Here is a 20,384-nt window from a genome sequence, read left to right on the forward strand (position 1 = left end):
TTCTATTTTAATTTGATGGTAACCAAAGAAAACTCATGAATGAATTGGGGAAGTCAGTGGATTTCTTAGCTACAGAATTAAAAGGAATTTATTAATTTATTTTTACTCTGTTACTCAAGAATAATGCTACTAAAACTCTTGTCCAAATGCTCACATTCTCTTGCTGCATACACTTTCTTTTCAAATATGTTTTATCAAAATGACAAAAGGACAACCTCTAAGAAGGCTTATGTTAAACGTAAGTCATGTGCCCACATTTCCTACTCCAGTTCCCACTCCCTAGATACATTCACTTTTAATAGTTTCTGTTTGGGGGCTTTCCGAGTGCTTGACCCCATATCTCTAAATATTTTTTTTGAGATGGAATAACGAAAATAATTAACATATAAAGAAGGACACAAACAAATGGAAGAACATTCCATGCTCATGGATAGGAAGAATCAATATCGTGAAAATGGCCATACTGCCCAAGGTAATTTATAGATTCAATGCCATCCCCATCAAGCTACCAATTACTTTCTTCACAGAATTGGAAAAAACTACTTTAAAGTTCATATGGAACCAAAAAACAGCCTGCATAACCAAGACAATCCTAAACAAAAAGAAAAAAGCTGGAGGCATCACGCCACCTGACTTCAAACTATACTACAAGGCTACAGTAACCAAAACAGCATGGTACTGGTACCAAAACAGATACATATAGACCAATGGAACAAAACAGAGGCCTCAGAAATAACACCACACATCTACAACCATCTGGTCCTTGACAAACATGACAAAAACAAGAAATGGGGAAAGCATTCTCTAGTTAATATACGGTGCTGGGAAAACTGGCTAGCCCTATGTAGAAAGCTGAAACTGGATCCCTTCCTTACACCTTATACAAAAACTAATTCAAGATGGATTAAAGACTTAAATGTAACACCTAAAACCAGAAAAGCCCTAGAAGAAAAGCTAGACAATACCATTCAGGATATAAGCATGGGCAAAGACTTCATGACTAAAACACCGAAAGCAATAGCAAGAAAAGCCAAAATTGACAAATGGGATCTAATTTAACTAAAGAGCTTCTGCACAGCGAAAGAACCAATGATAAGAGTAAAGAGGCAACCTACAGAATGGGAGAAAATTTTTGCAATCTACCCATCTGACAAAGGGCTAATATCCAGAATCTACAAAGAACTTACATTTTCAAGAAAAAAACAACCCCATCAAAAAGTGGGCAAAGCATATGAACAGACACTTCTCAAAACATGACATTTATGCAGCCAACAGACACATGAAAAAATGCTCGTCATCACTGGTCGTCAGAGAAATGCAAATCAAAACCACAATGAGATATCATCTCATGCCAGTTAGAATGGCGATCATTACAGCCATTACAAAGTCAGGAAACAACAGATGCTGGAGAGGATGTGGAGAAATAGGAACACTTTTACACAGTTGTGGGAGTGTAAATTAGTTCAACCATTGTAGAAGACAGTGTGGCGATTCCTCAAGGATCTAGAACTAGAAATACCATTTGACCCAGCAATCCCATTACTGGGTATATACCTAAAGGATTATAAATCATGCTACTATAAAGACACATGCACAAGTATGTTTATTGTGGCACTATTCACAATAGCAAAGACTTGGAACCAACCCAAATGTCCAACAATGATAGACTGGATTAAGAAAATGTGGCACATATACACCATGGAATACTATGCAGCCATAAAACAGGATGAGTTCTTGTCCTTTGCAGGGACATGGATGAAGCTGGAAACCATCATTCTCAGCAAACTATCACAAGGACAGAAAACCAAACACCACATGTTCTCACTCATAGGTGGGAGTTGAACAATGAGAACACATGAACACAGGGCGGGTAACATCACACACCAGGGCCTGTTGTGGGGTGGGGGGCTGGGGGAGGGATAGCATTAGGAGATATACCTAATGTAAATGTCCACTTGATGGGTGCAGCAAACCAACATGGCTCATGTATACCTATATAACAAACCTGCACATTGTGCACAGGTACCCTAGAACTTAAAGTATAATAATAAAAAAAATTGTTATAGATATATTTCATATATATAATATATATAAAATGGAATACTACTATTACATATTATATATATAATGGAATGCAAATACTATTATATATTATATATATAATGGAATGCATATATATATAATGAATGGTATATATATATTTATATATAAAAATGGAATACTACTCAGCCTTAAAAAGGAATGAAATAATGACATTTGCAGCAACCTGGATGGAATTGGAGCCACGTATTTTAAGTGAAGTAACTCAGAAATGGAAAACCAAAACTTTGTATGTTCTCACTCATAAGCGGGAGCTAAGCTATGAGGACACTAAGGCATAAGAATAATACAGTGAACTTTGGGGACTCAGGGGAACAGGGTGGGAGGAGGGTGAGTGATAAAAGACTACACATTGGGTACATTGTATGCTGCTCGGGTGATGGATGCACCAAGATATCAGAAATTACCACTAAAGAACTTATTTATGTAACCAAACACCACCTGTTACCCCAAAACCTATGGGAATAAAAAATTTTTAAAAAGCAATCTTTCTAGTTGTAAAAATATTACATGCTTTATGAAACCTTCAGAAAGCATAGGAAATTATAAATTAGAGAACAAAGATCAATCTCTATCACAGATAATTATTATAAACATGTATATACAAGGTAATTTATTATTTTTCACTTGAACCATTTATGTGTAAATATGTATTTATATATTTATGCCCAAATATATATAAACCACTTTCTCTCATTTTTATGTATATTATATATATCATATATCTCATGTATTATATACATCATATATACTGTATATATGTACAGATGTACAGTTTATAATCCCCTGCCTGTTTAACATGTTAACATAAATATGCTTGTTTTTAAATTATTTTAATATTTGCATAATATTCAACCAAATGGTACATGAAAATTAATTTAATCATCTGTATTTTCTGTCCTCTCTGTATATTATGCAGTTCCTTATTCTTTCATTTGAATTTTTCCTAGCTTCCAAGACAAATATTCAAGTTAATCTCTTCTGTAAATGATTAAATTTTCCATGTTTCCAAACCTATTCTTTTCTGTCTTTAATGTAAGTTTTAAAAATGTGATTGCATTTTGTTTACTTTACAATCTTATATGATTAGTTTGCACAGTCGTCTCTTCTTGAGATCATTTCTTTGTGTGTCATTTTTTGTCCTTTCATTTTGGACTGTTATTTTCTTACTTATTTCATTTATTTCCTAGAGGTAATTCTTCTTAAGGCCCATTAAAGGCATCAAGTAATTTTATAGATTTTAAAATCTATAAAATCTACCTATGCTGCTTCTACTAAGTACTTTCTTTTTGGTATCTTTCTTTTTAAAAAAAGTTACTTTCCACAGGTCCTGTGTTGTTGTTTTCATTTTTTCCTTTACTTAAGGTAAAATGGAAAACATGTACCCATATTCCATGTTGTCTTTTGACAATTCCATCTCCTTCTCATTTCTTTCCACTCCATTCTTCTTGGGTAGCTGTCAAAGAACCTTACCGCTTTGTAGCTTGCACGTTGGTTACAGTAAACACTTCTCAGCCCTTTGTTTAGGGTAATCTGGGATTGAGCTAGGATGATTCTGCTGAACTAAAATGGGTTTACCTCCTCTTTCCATTGCTTGGTTTATGATACTTTGAGAATGAATGAGACATTTTATGAATAACCAAAGCAAATTGCTTCTATTGTTTACTATCTCTAAAACTATTCATGTGCTTGCTGCTTACCAAAATGATTCTCATAGGATCTAGAGTTTACAAGGCAAAAATTTCCACTGACCATCTACATTTCTTCTTGCCCTATTGGTTGACTGTAGTAACATTCCATCATATAATACAGTCTGCCCATAGGAGTCCACTAGAATTATTGAATAAATTGAATAAGTAGCTATTTGGTGCTATTTGGATGTAGTGTATTGTCATTTGCATTATTTATTGAGCATCTACTCTGTATAGGGTGCTGTCCTACACAAGTTGGAATCAATTTGAAAGCCAAAATTAGCCATATAACAATATATGTTAAATCACATATTTATTTATGTATTAGGCCTGTGGCTAAATGTCTTTTGTAACAGCTTTATTTTTCTCTCTTTCTCACTGACGTATACAAAATTAGAGACCTGCTTTTCAGTAGTGAGCTGCTCTTTGCCTATCTACTGAGGAAGGATGTAGCATTTATGTAAAGTGAAAAGCTACAAGATATTACCATTATGCTGCTCAGTGAGCTGTGGCCCTAGCCATTGCCTACCACGCAACAAATTACTACCCCCATGCGAGGAAGTGCAAGCATGCATTTCAGAGATTGCTGGGGTAAATATATAAATATATCATCCAGTCTGTATTGAAATCCTTTGGTGAAGTTAGAAAATGAATTTAGTTACATTTTAGTGCCGTAGAACCCCAAATATGAAATAAATAGAAAACAAATCCATTAAGCAGATGCGGTTTATTTCTTTCAAGTTGCCTAAACTAATATTCTTAAAAGCTAAAATGTTATGTGACAAAAAGCAGACCCTTTTTTACATATGACCAAGTGTCAACAAATTTGCAATACTGCAAGTCATTCTGTCTTTAATAGATCTTGTTCTCTTATTAGTACAGTCGTCCCTTGGTATGTGTGGAGAATGGGTTCCAACATATCCTGCAGATACCAAAATATATCTTGCTCCAGTCCCTTGATATAAAATGGTGTAGCATTTGCATATAACTTGTGCATATCCTCCCATATACTTGAAACCATCAGTAGATTGCTTATAATACCTATTACAATGGAAATGCTACGTAAATAGTTGTTATACCTTATTGCATAGGGAATAATGACACATAGAAAGTCTGTACATGTTCAGTACAGGTACAGTTTTTTTTTCCTGGATATTTTTGATTTGCTGTTGGTTGAATTCACAGATGCAGAACCCACAGACAGAGGGCTGACAATGTATTCTTATTTACTATCCTTTAAAAACTTTTCAAATACTTCTTAAAATAGTTTGTAACTTTTGATTATTCTCTTTTATTACTTCTGATTTTAATCTATTTTAATTAAAATTAAATTATGATAATGTTTACATTATGAGGTGTTTGTTTACTTTTATTGAGAGAGAAGTCTAAAGTTAATTAAATATTTAAAATAATAATATCCTAATTGTTTCACACTGGCAAAACACTGTTCTCTGTAGAACTTGTCCCTAGATATTCCACTATAACTATACTTAACATTATTTGCAGACATTGAGTAAATCCTTTTTTCTTTTTCTTTTTTTTTTGGTTTTGAGACAGAGTTTCGCTCTTGTTGCCCAAGCTGGAATGCAATGGCACGATCTCAGCTCACGGCAACCTCCACCTCCCAGGTTCAAGTGATTCTCCTGCCTCAGCCTCCCAAGTAGCTGGGATTACAGGCAACCACCACCACACCTGGCTAATTTTGTATTTTTAGTAGAGATGGGGTTTCACCATTTTGGCCAGGGTGGTCTTGAACTCATGACCTCGGGTGATCCACTCGCCTCAGCCTCCCAAAGTGCTGGGATTATAAGTGTGAACCACCGCGCCTGGCTGTAAATCCTTCTTATTATCATCATTAGTTGGTGTGATCAAATTCAGAAAATTCAAATGCTTACTCCAAATCCCACAAATATTTACTATTCTACTCGTATTTTCCAAGAATAGCATTTGACATATAGTTAATTTATTTGAGGAAGTTTGGAAACAGAGGTGTTATTCTTTGTGTCAGTAACCCCAGTTCAATCAATTAAAGCCATAACTTCTCAATTTTTAAAAACATTAGTAGCTTTTATAAACTCAAAAAACCTCTGTTAGACCCCTATGATATGCAAAGCACTGCGCTGCATAGAAAGTGGCTTTTGTGCCCATGTAACTTTTGATCATTAACAAGTTTTTAATTTCCTATATTAAAATGTAAGCGAGATCTTTCTTTAGAAAGTAGTTTCTAACAGGAGTTAATGTGAGTGCTCACTTCCCTTTGCTTTACTTGTCTATGACTCCTAATAGATAAGATTATGCTTGAGAATGCTACAAAGTGTATGTTAGAGTTCTCTGGTTGTAACTATCAACTCTGTCAAATATCATCTCTGTGAAACCTAAGAAAGGGTGAATTTATGTAAAGATTCAGGATAGGGTATTCCCAAGCTTAAAAAGAAGCCTATACAAAATAGGTTTAGAGAGTATAGAAAATCAGCACAAAGATCTTAGTAACATGAATTGAGTGGCAATTTAGGATAACCCAGTTAGAATGAATTAATTCCATTTATTTCTTCTGTCTTTGCAGTACCCAGTTCAAGATTTAAAGTTCTGTATCACAATCTCATTGATGGATAGGTCACTTAGTCTTGGTTACTGAGCTGTGGAAAAGAAATATGTAGTAGAAGGAATCTCCAGATTTCTTAGTGGGATGGCAGATTCCAAACCTTACCTATACCAAATGGAGAAGTGTTAATTCATCAGAAGAAAACCGGGATGCTGTTTATTGTTAAGTAGAGGAATGGAAGGTGTTTTCAGAAAATAATCAAAAATATATATTATGATTCCTTAACTTTTCTTTTGTGAACTATCTCCATATACAAACATACCTCAACCACATACATGTATGGCTAACACAAATCTCTAAAAAATTGCTACTTATCTTCCAAGAGAAGTAAACCTCTATTCTGGAAAGCTCTTGAATTCACAAGTGGTAATGCCTATAGCTGCTCATCAAATAACTTATAAGTAGGGAGAGGTGTTAATGTCAAGCAAATATTACCTCATAATAGCTGAAAATTAAAATGTCTGTTAACAGCCTGAAATATTAAAATTGCTCCATTTTTGATATGGCAATGTTAACATATCAACATAGCCAGTGGATAATTGATTGACCCTGAATATAGAATTCTGAAAGTACAGACAAGTGCCTTTTTAATAGGACATTATTTCCAGGGAGCAAAACCATGGTACCAAATAAAGGAACAGTTTCAGTGGCTTAGGAAATGTGCAAGCTACCTGGTAGCAATCCTTTCACAAAGTACATCCATCCTTATGCATATAAATAATGAACCAGTTAATTCAGAAGGAAAATTTGGGGAGAAATTGGCTTAAAGAGAGAAACAACATTGAAACTCCAGGTATGAACATTAGTTTGTTCATTGATTTCCTCATTAAAGATACACTAAAATCTCTAAGAAACTAATCAAAGAATAAACTAATATTTAGGAGGGCAGAACTGAAGGGGTAATAAAATGTTTTTGAAGGCATGCATATAAATGAAACCCAAAGTACCCATTTTTGTCTCTGAATTCAATAGGTCCTAGGAGATGAGCTCTCTAGGATGGCAAAGCATCTAATGGATGATAAAGTAGGTACTTGAACAGGACTAAGTGCCTTGGTCTGGGACAATGAAGCTCAGCAATCACTGAAGGACAGGTCAGCAAATCATCATCTGTTTGCATATTTATAAGGGGTCACAAAGACATAAGTTATTTCAAACCCTTACTGTGACTTAAAATTACTACTTTAAAATAGGGAAGACAAATGGACTAACTTGAAAATGAATTGGTAATGACATACTACAATGGAACACAAGTTTTTAAAAATAATCCCTAATATTATTTTCATTGTTCTGAATTTTCTCAAATCATCTAATGATTATTAATTATAAGTCAACATAATACAAATGTCTAACATGATTAAATGTTATTTATGAAAAATATGCCATGTCACTGGCATTTTTAAACAAGCTATAATGAAAAGTTATAAATATATTTTCAAATAATGCATACATGATCCTTTTAAGTAAATAATCTCTCAGACCAGGTAAAGGGGTAGATTAATATTCTGGAAGGGTTATGTTTGAGTTGTAAAGATAACAACTATAAAGGGCTACAATTGTGACTAGAATTCTGCAATGAAAAAAATACTAGGATAGGTGCTGTCTTACTAGAGAGAGAAAATTAATTACGAAAAAATAGGTTTTAAAAATCTTACCTGTCTTTGACTTTCAAGCATATTATTTTCTGTAATCACTTTTTTTTTCTTGCAATGGGCCCATGATTTGGAAGTCCAAGTAGTTCAACAGCAGGCAAAACCTTTTAAAATCTAAGGATGACTCCTCTATATTTCTTCTTAGAGAAGAAGAAAAAATTAAGATGGCAATGAATACTAAATGTTTAAAACTAGGAAACATGTATTTTAAATTTCAAATGTTTTAAGTGGTTGGCTCGGTTTGTTGGACCATTATATATTTTTTTATTTTTTAACTAATCCACCAATAAAATAAAGTGATTGTAATTAACAAAATAATATATTGGTGAAAGCCTACTGATATTTTTTCCTCAGACTTTAAGGAAGCATAAAATAATTAAGGAAATGATCAATCCATGCTTAAAGGGTATCATCATCCTGTTGTTATAGAATTGGAATACAAGAAACGTTAATTTCTAACTTAGAAACACTTAGGAACCAATGGATGCTTAGGATGCTGGAAAAATGGTTTTTCCAAGGGCAAACTCTCAGTTTCCTCGTGTAATAAAGCATTGTAAAACAATATAAAGTCATCAGGAACACATACAAATCCCCAAAAAAACACTCCAAAAAAAAAAAAAAGTTTCTGTTAGGTCAGTTTACACCAAGTAAAAAGAAGCCTGACAATTTTTTCCTTAAAACTCAAGTTTTAATTGCCTCAGCCTCAGGGAAATCATAAATTTGAGAAGTGACAGTTTATATGGGTTTTATGAGCGTGTTTACTCTGTTATTCATGAAAAAGGAACTTGCTTTAGCAATTGCTGCGCCTCATGACTTAGGTTACCTGTGAGTTAGCTAGCAGATTTTTAAAGAAGCAAAAAGAACTTGTATTAAGAAAGCAGTATGCTAGCAACATATGTTTGAAATAAATATCATTGTAAAATTAAGGTGAGTTAATTTTAGATAAATACTTTCTACCAAAGGACATTTGTGAGAAGGCTACAGTTCATGGGATGGTCATATGCTCTAATTTGATTTGCTTGCTCAGTCAACATTTATAGAACTTTCCACACATAATATAATAGGTATTGGGTTAGAAAATATTAAAAGCAGCTGTTCATGCCCCAGAGACCCTCATACTACAAAGAAGACACTTCAAATTATTTTCCAATTGAGAATGATAGTGATTATTTTTTTATTCCTGAAAATCTGCAACTTTCTATTGATACTTAAAGTTACAAATCACATTTACATCTCAAGTTAAAGATGAGATTGAATTACAATCACAAATACAGAATAAAAATCCCTAAACCTTAAATATGTGTACTACCTATAATCATTTGATGATTTACCATGTCATAAGATGGTGACAAATTTTTTAACCCCTGAACCCTTTGACTCTAGTAACATTTGTTGGGCATTTCAAAACTGCAAAATGTTTTCTTTTGGGTCTCAAAATGAAAATGTCTGAGGAAATATAAAATGTGGCAGAAAATAATGCAATGGCCATAATTTTGGTTTGAGAGAAAAATTAAATTTGAACTCTGGCCCTTCAGCCTCCTGCTGTTTGAATTAGTGAACGCTACTATATTTCCTTAATAAAGAGTTTCTTCATTTATCATAATGACAAAAAGTGAATCCCTGTCTTATGGTGATATGGTCATTATGAGAATTAAGTAAAGGTAATGTATGCCATATCATGAAGTAGTAACAGTAATTCTTAAGAGTCCACCAGAATGACATCAGGAGAACAGCGATGTTTGGCCAGCACCGCTGAAGAGTGTGGTCCAGGATTAAGAAAATGTGGCACATATACACCATGGAATACTATATGCAGCCATAAAAAATGGTGAGTTCATGTTAAAGTATAATAAAAAAAAAGAAAAAGAAAAAAAAAGAAAAAAGAAAAATCAGAAATCAACATTTTAAAAAAAAAAAAAAAAAAGTGTGTGGTCCAGGGCCCAATAATGTCAGGATCACCCGGCTCCACTCCAGATCTCCTGAAACAGAATTACTGTGTGGGACCCAGGAACCTGTGTTTTAATAAGTTTGGCGTCCAATTTTTGTGCACACTAAATTTTGAGAAGCAGTCTTCTAATCTGCTCTCAGCTATATTTCCAGTACCTACATTTACAGTGGGCAACAAAGATAAGCCTAATTCATTAATACTTGTTTAACCATTCTCTCAGTAATGATTGCTCTGTACTTCAAGACATCTTTTCTTATACTTACTATTGGGAAACATCTCAGGATGAGAGACTTCAAGTAACTTCCTTTGTTATTTTGCAGGTCACAGCAACAGTAAGGAACAAAAATTGTATTTTCAGGTATTTTAGGTTGTCAGATAATCCTTTTGGAATGACAATAATAGCAGTGCCTACACTATAGGACAGTTGTGAACATTTTGGGCAATGCATGAAAACATTTGACAAATTACTTGCATTATATTATGTGCAATCAAAAATAATATCATGGTTTTGGGATCTTATTTTCTTAACTAACTTAAAAAGAAATTTTATTGGGAAAAACAAATGTATAGAACCTTTAAGAATTTTATTTTGCAAGGAAGAAAGAGAATATTGCCTTTTTATAAGTTGATTTTTTGCTTTATTTCCATTTTCCAAGTCAGTGTATGTAGAATATTGATTAAGGTTCAAAAATCTATTTACCCTCTTAACAACAGAATAGGTTGAGTTGTTTTTAAACTCTTTCATTGTATAATATAAGAGGTTAAAGATGACGAATAATAATTGACCTAAGCAAACTACTACTGCAGCTTTCCTCGACTCAGGTGTTTTGCACACAATGTGTAGAAAATGGAATCTTTGAAAAGGAAAGTCTCTATGTAAGTTTAAACATAGTAATAATCATGAAAATGAGGAATAAGTGATTCATTCTATAAACATAAGATATTTCTCAACTAATAATTATGTCTGTAGTGAAGTACATAGTCATCAGCAAATCACAAGACTGAATTTGTCTGTTTTCTTTTGATCATCACTAAGACTTAGTTGTGATGCATTTCATGACTTCCCACTTCAACAGGAAACAGGATATTGTGCCGTTATACCTGCAGCCATAAAAAATGGTTAGAAGCTTCTTGTAAAAACAACAAAAAATCCCCTGAGAAATATACTTTTAAAAGCTTCAAAGAATGTTAAAGATTTTCAAATACGCTATGAATGGACATCTGCAGTCCGTGCTGTACTTCAATAAAATGAGAATGGTTGTCATGTCAAATCTCCACAGGCTGTCTTTGCCTGTGTTTTCCTGGTTAAGAAATTCCACTCAAGCAGAATGAAACCTAACCTTTAATATTACATTCTGTAGAACAAGCCCCAATGACACGTAAGAGGATCTTATCACTGGATCTCAATGGATTTGGTTTAAAACAGCTTTTTTCCTGCAAGACAGATATCAGAATGGGAGTACTTTTCAAGAAAAAAAGCCCATTTCCTCTTCATAGTACAACCTGAAAAATAAAAAGTTTGCTCAGAATAATCACCAAAGAACAGATAAGGTTATTTGGATAGCACTTCATCCAATAGGCAAGGCTCAAAAATCTATACTGATCTGTGAACAAATTATATATTTAAAAGATGTTCTATTCTTCTTCAGGTTGTAACTAGCAAGTTATAAAACTCACAAAAATAAATAAATATAAAAATCTGATGCAAATGAAATTTAATAATACATATATATTCCTATCTAAAATGAAATGAATTCAATAATCAAAATCAAGTATTGCAACATAAAACAAAACTAATATTGACCCCAAACATAATAAAGTATATTTAAATAAATAATTAATTTGATAGTATTAGGTTGGTGCAGAAGTAGTTGCAGTTTTTGTCATTACTTTTGCACCAACTTAATATAATTTATGTCTACTTATTAGTCATTTGTTTTCTACTTATTTCCCCTAGAAACTGAAGTAGAAGTTGATAAATCCCAATGGGAAATATAATTTATTCTTTGATGAGAAGAAAATAGATGTAAGCATGATGTTAAATCTAAGTTTGAGAGTTTAATTCCAAAATTAACTATATGTAGAATTAATATATTACCAAAAATTAAATAAGAGTATAAATTATTTTGCTTTTATTAATATTAATTTAAAACATTACCTATTTAAAACTTAGATTTTAGTATCTTGAGATATTAAAATCTATTTTCGATATAACTGTTTCTTTTTTGAGGAAGATCATATCTCCATAGAGGAATAACATGGAGATTTTAATTTGGATACTGTAGAGTTTAAAAACAAGAAATTATATTTTCCATGTAATTTACTTTGGTTCTTGAATGTGTTCTCAATATTGATGGCATGAATACAACATTTTAAAACTTAAAAAAATTATTTAACGAATACTTGTATAGTACTTACTATATATGTGCCAGGTACACAGAATATAAGCACTTTGAAAATACTAGCTCATTTCATCTCAAAACCTACTTTATAAAGGAGATGTTACTGTAATCCCCATTTTGCATTAAGGAAACAGAAGAACGAGGGAAAAATAACCTGCCCTATGTCACAAAGTCATGGCGCTGGTGAACGAACCCAGGCACCCGCACAGGATGTGTGTTGTTAACCACCATTTTAGCTGATGCTTCTATGTGGTCTTAGGCAGCAATTTGTTGGTTAAAATTAAATTTTCTTGAAGAGTACATTTTAATTGAATGAGATAGAATTCAGGCATTCCTTTTTATTTATTTATTTATTTATTTATTTTATTTTATTTTAATTTATTTTTTTTTTTTTGAGACGGAGTCTCGCTCTGTCGCCCAGGCTGGAGTGCAGTGGCGCAATCTCGGATCACTGCAAGCTCCACCTCCCGGGTTCAAGCGATTCTCCTGCCTCAGTCTCCCAAGTAGGTGGGACTACAGGCACCCGCCACCACGCCTGGCTATTTTTTTGTATCTTTAGTAGAGAAGGGGTTTCACTGTGTTGGCCAGGCTGGTCTCGAATTCCTGACCTTGTCATCCACCCACCTCGGCCTCTCAAAGTGCCAGAATTACAGGTGTGAGGCATCGTGCCCGGAATTCAGGCATTCTTATATATATTTGTTCAGCTGACATTTGTGTTTTTATGAAAGTGTCATGCCTGAAACCCAAAAAACCAGAAACCACAGGGGAAAACCCAAAGTGTTCATAGCACTTCAAATCAGTTTATAGAATGAAGTAGAAGTCTGATAGGTACAGAAAGAGGAATACTTTCCACACAAAGGGTATAGGCCTCACTTCCCATGAGTTGTAATTTGAAATTTGTGACCTTGAATAACACAAATTTTAAGTAAAAATTTGCATGAAGTCTAAGCTATGTTATAATAGAAAGTCCCAGGGAAAACAGATGTACTTTTAGAATGTTCCTTTTAAAGACTGGCAGGGCCTAAATTGTTGTGTGAGGCAAAAGCAAGAGAGTGGTCATACCGACAAAAAAAAAATCTGAGAAAAGTTTTAATTTAACTCTTTTATTTTGGAAGGGGGCATTTTGTATTTATTATTTAACTTTTAAAAATTCCCTAAAGAGAAATGAACAGCCAAAATCATATACTAGGGAGAACATAGAAAAACGTTGTTGAACTCCAGTGTTCATTGGGCAGTTAAATGACTGCAGTGGGTGAGGTGAGGACTGTGATGAGGGGTCTGCGTGGTAGAGCCACTTCTTTCCAATATCTCCAGCACACTGTTTCTTACAGTCAGTTTCCAAATTTGATCATCAATTTGCCTTTTTAGCATGATAAATCTGCCAGGTCATAGTAGCCCCAAACTACAGGGTCACTGCCTTTTATAACACTTTAAGCTGCAAAAAGGGTAAAAGGTGGGTCATAGGTGGGCATGACATGTCAGCATTCAAGAACAAATTCCATTATTGTGTAAGAAAATATTCATTGTACCACAGTTACATTTTTAATTTTTTTCTTATTGTATTATTCAGATTATTTCTACTTTTGGCACTAATGCATTTTTAAAAGAGAGAGTATATTAAAGAGTTTTGAAGGTTCAGCTGAGATTTAAAGTCATAAATATTTAGAAGTGCCAATCAGGATGATTTTATTATCTTTTCAGCCAATTTTAAGAGACCTGATATAAGGCTTACGATTAAGCTAAGAACATTAGATAATTAAAACTATTGGTAACAACACAGTTGTAATAGTTGACCAACTATTGGAAAGAAAATAAAAGAGCAGGCTGAAGAATTTGAAAAATAGGAAGCAGTCAAGGAACTTGTTGCAAAGGAATGGAAGAACAAGTTTGCTAAGTGATATTGAAAGAGAGGATATTCCCATTAGACACTAAACTCAGAAAATAACATTGCAAATGCATTAAACCATAAATAAATTAAATTCTTATAGAATTTTATTGAGTCTAATCATATATTTACTGTTCTCATGTTATGGTTGGGGATAACAGGTTTCAAGTGTTTAAATAATTTGCAAAATAGCAGGTAATAAGAAAATGTCAGAGCAAAGATTAAACACTAGGCCTGTTTGAATCCAGAATTTTAACTCTTAATTACATTAATATTATCTTCTGAATTAATATGCTTCTGGTTGACAAGAGGAAGCCATGTAGAGGACTACTCTAGGGGGTGCAGAAATGATCTTTGTAGATGAATGAAATGAGGTTAGAATATCCATGTTGAACATGAGTGGTGCCCAGTATGATCACATATGGATAACAAAGAGGACAATGGTGAGTTAGATGGCCAGATCTAGAGACAGTGAACAGTGCTGACATAGAAATTTATAAGGGCTGACAAAAATAGGTCAGAATAATTGGATAGCAAGAACTTCAGAAAAGAATGTTAACTCAAGTTACCAAAATAATGGTGTGGAAAGTTAAATAGTGAAGAAGACTCCATATTAACATTTCATTTTACTTAATGTGTTTATATTACAAAGGCTTCTAATGTTTTATATTACTTATCACTATTGCTATATTATTAACTACCATAAACTTGGCAGTTACACACACACACACACACACACACACACACACACACCACACACACAAACACCACATACAAACACCTTTATTATCTTAGAATTTTGATAGGTAAGGAATTTGGGCGCAACTTAGCTGGGTTTTCTGTTTTTAGTGTTTTCCACAAAACTGCATTCAAAGTGTTGGCCAAGGCTGAGGTGTCTTCTGAAAGGTGGACAGGGGAAGAATCAATTTCCAAGGTAACATGGATAGTAGCAGAATTCAGTTCTTTGCTTGTTGTCAGATTGAGGACTTTCTGTTTTTGCTGGCTCTAACCTGAAAGCTGCTGTCAGTTATTTACCCAGTGTGCCTCTCCACAGAGCCCCTTACACAATGACAGCTTGTTTCATCAAAAACAGAAAGAGAGAGAGTTTGCTAGCAAGATAGGGGTCAGAATCCTGTATAATCCATTCTTGACAATAATATCAGATAATCTTTGCCATATTATATCAGTTAGAGGCAAGTCACAGATCCAGCCCACACTAAATGGGAGCGGATTGAACAAGTGTGTGAATACCAAGAGGTGGAGTTTGTTGAAGACCATCTACCACGTATCTCTAATAATAATCTTCTATATTGAATGACTTATTTTTTTCTCACAGTGGGATGAATAGAGGAGGGTAGAGAAAGACCCTATAGGAACATAAAGGCAAGCTACAAAATACAATTTCATTGCTCCCAAGTAGTCAGTGAGTGTTGCTTTCCCTTTAATCTCACACATTTGCAGAAATGAAAGCTATTCTCCCAGGAAAATCATATTCTTGCTAACTTGACTTTTGGTTTACCTCGTAATTTATTTTCTACTTTATTATTGATAAACTGTTTTATTCTTCCCTTTACTACAAGAAATTTTAGTCCCAGATCAAAAACCTACCAGTTACTTGGGAAATTACTTTTGACTCACAGTTCACATTGCTGATTTCATTGATAATTACAACAACACCAGCTATAAGGATAACTCTCAAAAAGTAATTATCCAGAAAGTGTTCATTACGTCAAAATGCCTCAGATAAGAAACATATTTTGTCTTATATTGGAATGACCACCAAACAGCAAGGGATATGAGTCCAGTAGTACAATGTTTAATGTGCTATGGGTTAAAAGAAGTAAAGGTTTTAATACTTGACTACATTTAAAATCTCAAATTGTTAACAGAAATTTTACTATAGGATACTTTGCTGTGAAGCTAATGAAGGTTAAGCTTCAGGGCCCTTCACTTGGACAGGCCTCTTCTGATGCTTTTATGCTCTACTCCAGGGACTTTGGGGAAGCAAGGGGAGCAAAAACCAGAGCTACAGAGCACGGCCCCACACTAGGTGTCACTTGCTGTACCCTAGTGGTGATTTCCATATCTAACCTGTCCCTAATAAACATTTGCCCCATAGGTCCTCAAGGTACATCGTTGGGATCAAGCAACTTTGATCCCAAGGAGAAGAATAAAAACAAGAGGGACGACTGGGCCAAGGTGCCATGTGAAGTGACCTGTGAGGATCAACCCAGTGAAGGTAAGGATGGAATTGGCATGGAGAATAAAGCAGGAGGGAATGGCCCATAGCCTTTGTAACAGCCATTGGGAACCATGTCTACTTAATCAAAAGTATGGAAGCCTTCAAGAGTTTTTCTTAGGGCAAGAATCATTGCCTAAATAAGCCACTGCACAGGAATTTATAGATGTGTCATTACCAGGAAAGAGTTGTGGAGCTAAAAGAAAGTTTTGTAAACTATTAACCGCTTTTTTTTTTTCAATCGACCATGCTAGATTGAATTAACTTTCTAGTGTCCCCACAGAAAATATTTTAAAATTGCTACATATGAAGAAACAAAGGCTGTGAAGCCAAAATATGTAGAGATGTCAGGCAGCTAACTAATAGTATTAATACATTATTTTTCTGAATGTTGTAATGTTTGTGATATTTCCACTTTATTTGCTTTTGCTTTTTAATTTGTTGGAATTCATTTTCTCAAACAAAATAAATGTTTTACTTTCATGCCTTTTTTCTTTTTATAAATTTGTAATAATTTTTCCTCAAAGAGAACTTCCAAAACAGTGTAAGTGATCTGCCCTGAACACTATAAAGTCCTTCATCACTGTCTCTTTCTGCGTTGTATATGTAACTATGTATCTGAGCCAGTTATTCCTAGTAAAAATCATTTTGAAGTTTTGCTTCTTTCTCTCCTCCAACAGAAGTATCCTTCTGCCTGCTGTTTCTGAAAGAATATGCCTGCATGCAGCATCTCTTCCTTACTGGAGCAGATATCTCATGCCTAGATTAGGTTTATTAATTTACAGAGATTTTTCAGGATAATGCCTAGTCATGAGGCTCATTTTTTAAACCCACAAACAAGGAAGGAAAAATTGGCTTGTCATCCTAGTTCAGGAAAAATTAAGAGGTTTTTTTCTTTCCTACCAGGGATTTAGAGAAAGTCTCTATAATCCCACTGGCATGAATTGCAAATGTAATCACCAATATGAAAAAGGTTAAAAAGCTCTGAAGTGTTGGGCTATGCTGCTTTGGTAAACAAAGGCCTCATTGTTCACAGAGCAGAACTCAGCTTCTGGGTTTCTGCATAATGGTGGTGAGCAGAAACACATTCTTAAACCCTGGGTCAGCAAAGCATCAAACAATAAAATAAAGAATATGATAGATGTTGCCTTCAGAAAAGAGAAAAGAGTAAAATCTCCCTTCACAATGCCACTTCATATCTTGCCTCACTTGATCCCAGTAGTCACTTCTAGCCAGGTTCACAAAGGTTTAATTGATGTCTGGGGTGTGTATAGAACATAAGGTCTCCCTTAGTAAAATATGCTATTATGTTTAAGAGAAACACCTTCATAATTCATTAGGAACTTCTGGGAATGGAAGCCATTAAGTTAGTCACAAAAGAAAACTCATTCAGTCAAATGAGTTTGTTTTCACTATGCTTTTTTCTCCTTCCAAAACCAAAGACCGAAATTTCTAGAATGCCTGAAAATAAAAATATGCAACAGACAAAAGTGTGCATCTAGGATTAGGTTTAAAAACCTGAGCAAAATGAAATAAACACTGCTGTCTTCAGTTTATCAGTTTAATTCTGATTTCACTCTGATTTGAAAGGGATGGGTGACATCTTAAAAACCAAGTCCAGTTTCTCCAGCCCAGGGAATTACTTGGATTAGGCCTTGGCTATAATGGGTCTTTGAGTAAATGCTGCATTTTTTTTTTTTTTTCTTTTTTGAGGCGGAGTTTTGCTCTTGTTGCCCAGGCTGGAGTGCAATGACACGATCTCTGCTCACTGCAACCTCCACCTCCCAGGTTCAAGCGATTCTCCGGTCTCAGCCTCCCAAGTAGCTGGGATTACAGGTACGCACCTCCACGCCTGGCTAACTTTGTATTTTTTTAGTAGAGACAGGGTTTCTCCATATTGGTCAGGCTAGTCTTTGTGTTCTAAATAAACTACTTATAAGGCTCACTTGAATTTTTCTAAAGGGTGGTAGATATTTTAAATGCTTGTTCTTAACACAAATCTCAAGACAATTAGGCATATCTTTCTTAGATTTAACATTTTACTTTCATATTTTACTTTTACTTGAATTACTGTTGATAGTTTTCTCATATAAGAGCCAAAAGGAGAAAACTTTGAGAAAGTCAAGGTTTAGACAGTGGCTAGTAAAAGTCAGTTTATGGGGTGCTTTAACTACACCTTGAAGGTTCATGTGACTATTACCCACATCTCAGGGATGAAACAATAAAGGCTAGACTCGGGCAGTGACTCACTGAGCTCAGCAACACGCTGGGGACGTGCATGCTGGGAGTTACAGTTTAGGAATGGTCAAGTCACTTAGCTGCTCAATGACTGTTACCACCACTGTAAAATGAGGTTAATATTGCTAAGAACTGGGAGGTAAACATTACATGTGATTGCAAAGTTCCTTGAAAACGTAAAGATAATATGTAAATGCTGAAAGGCACAGGTCATACATCAATGAGTGCATATAATTTGTGCATGGAAGAGAGAGATGTTTTACCCAAAACAGATGATCAAAACTGATTGAGCTTACTTAGCTGGGCTTCAGCCATTAAAAACAACCTGAAAGATGAAAAGAATGAGGTGTTGAGAAGGAGAGGGAGCAAGATAAAGAGGAGACTTGGGCAGTGGTTGGGGATTAAGGGATACCAAACATGTTGAATATGCTAGTAAAAGTCAAATCGATTGACCCTTTTTTCACTTTCTTACTACACTTATGTTTATTCTCCATGATAAAGGCCTTTAAATTTTCTCACCTCCAAAAGCGTTTCTTCTAGAAAGACTACTGTTATTAATTCACCCCTCTGTGAGAATCCATTTTTAAAGTCTCTTAAGTAGTTCTAATTTCAAAATGTGATCCGGTGCTTTGTCATTATGCTTAGGTAAAAAAAGTGAATATTAAGTTTAGTATAAGAAGAAAAAATAAGAACACAAGTGTTTGTGTTTTTACTTTCATGTAAAAAATATATAAGAAACCAAGTGAAATGCTAACTTGCAAGGGATAGGTGGGAGCTAGAAGAAGGAAATGAGAACATGAGCAAGGCGTTTTTGAGTATTTTTAAAATATGCTTTGGTCTTTTGAAACATCATTTATTAATAAATGAATTAAATCAAAAATATATGATAACAAAACTTATATTCAACCCAAATAGAAACAAATTGTTTGCCATATTGATAAAATAATCATCTGATAATAAGATTCAATTAAAGTAACTTTTGAACATAGTATTCTTTTTTTATATGAGAGACAGAGAAAGAGAGAGAAAACAACTATAAATAAATCTTCAAGTCTTTTTTTTGTTTTTAATAATAAAATGGGTGTCAGAATTTTAGTAGTATTGTTAGATATATTGATAGTGATGGTTACCAGAGTTTCAACCTGGAGAGAAGAAAGACAGATGTGTAATGAAGAAAGTGAAGAACATTATGATATTGTTATTGATGTGGAAGTATCAATATGAAATCGTTATATAACTGTCCATGTCATCTATTATCCACCTATGTATGCATGTATATATGCACGTATCTATTTCTTCATATTCTCCAGTGAAAGAGATCAGAAGCAATGACACTGTATTAGTAATGAGCATACCTAACACGCAAATATTTTTTTCTCAATGGCAGTCTCCAGTGAAAGGAACCAGGGCATCTTGAGCAATGACATATTCAAAATCTGAGTCCTGGAAAGTATAATATGAGCCTGGAACATCTTGTTGTTTCACAAAACAAAGAAGTGCTCAAATATCAGTGAAGCTAGTTTAAAATGATACCAGAACTAGCTTAAAGGGCTTACTATGGCCAAACAAGCATTAAAAAAGTAACTATGCGAATGGATTTGAACACCATTGAAATACACATGTGTGTGCG

The 20,384-nt window shown here is 34.1% G+C and overlaps 1 long non-coding RNA gene across 2 annotated transcripts in view; it reads left to right on the plus strand.

The window, feature by feature from the left end:
- The window catches only part of LOC129523766 (uncharacterized), a 148,352-nt gene that overhangs the window by 79,158 nt on the left and 48,810 nt on the right, over nt 1-20,384 (plus strand). For both annotated transcript variants that reach the window (XR_010134512.1, XR_008667372.2), the window contains exon 2: nt 16,397-16,516. This is a non-coding gene — a long non-coding RNA (uncharacterized lncRNA). The remainder of the gene's footprint in view (nt 1-16,396; nt 16,517-20,384) is intronic.

This window comes from Gorilla gorilla, chromosome 6, assembly GCF_029281585.2.
Source record: "Gorilla gorilla gorilla isolate KB3781 chromosome 6, NHGRI_mGorGor1-v2.1_pri, whole genome shotgun sequence".
In the NCBI taxonomy this organism is placed as follows: domain Eukaryota; kingdom Metazoa; phylum Chordata; class Mammalia; order Primates; family Hominidae; genus Gorilla; species Gorilla gorilla.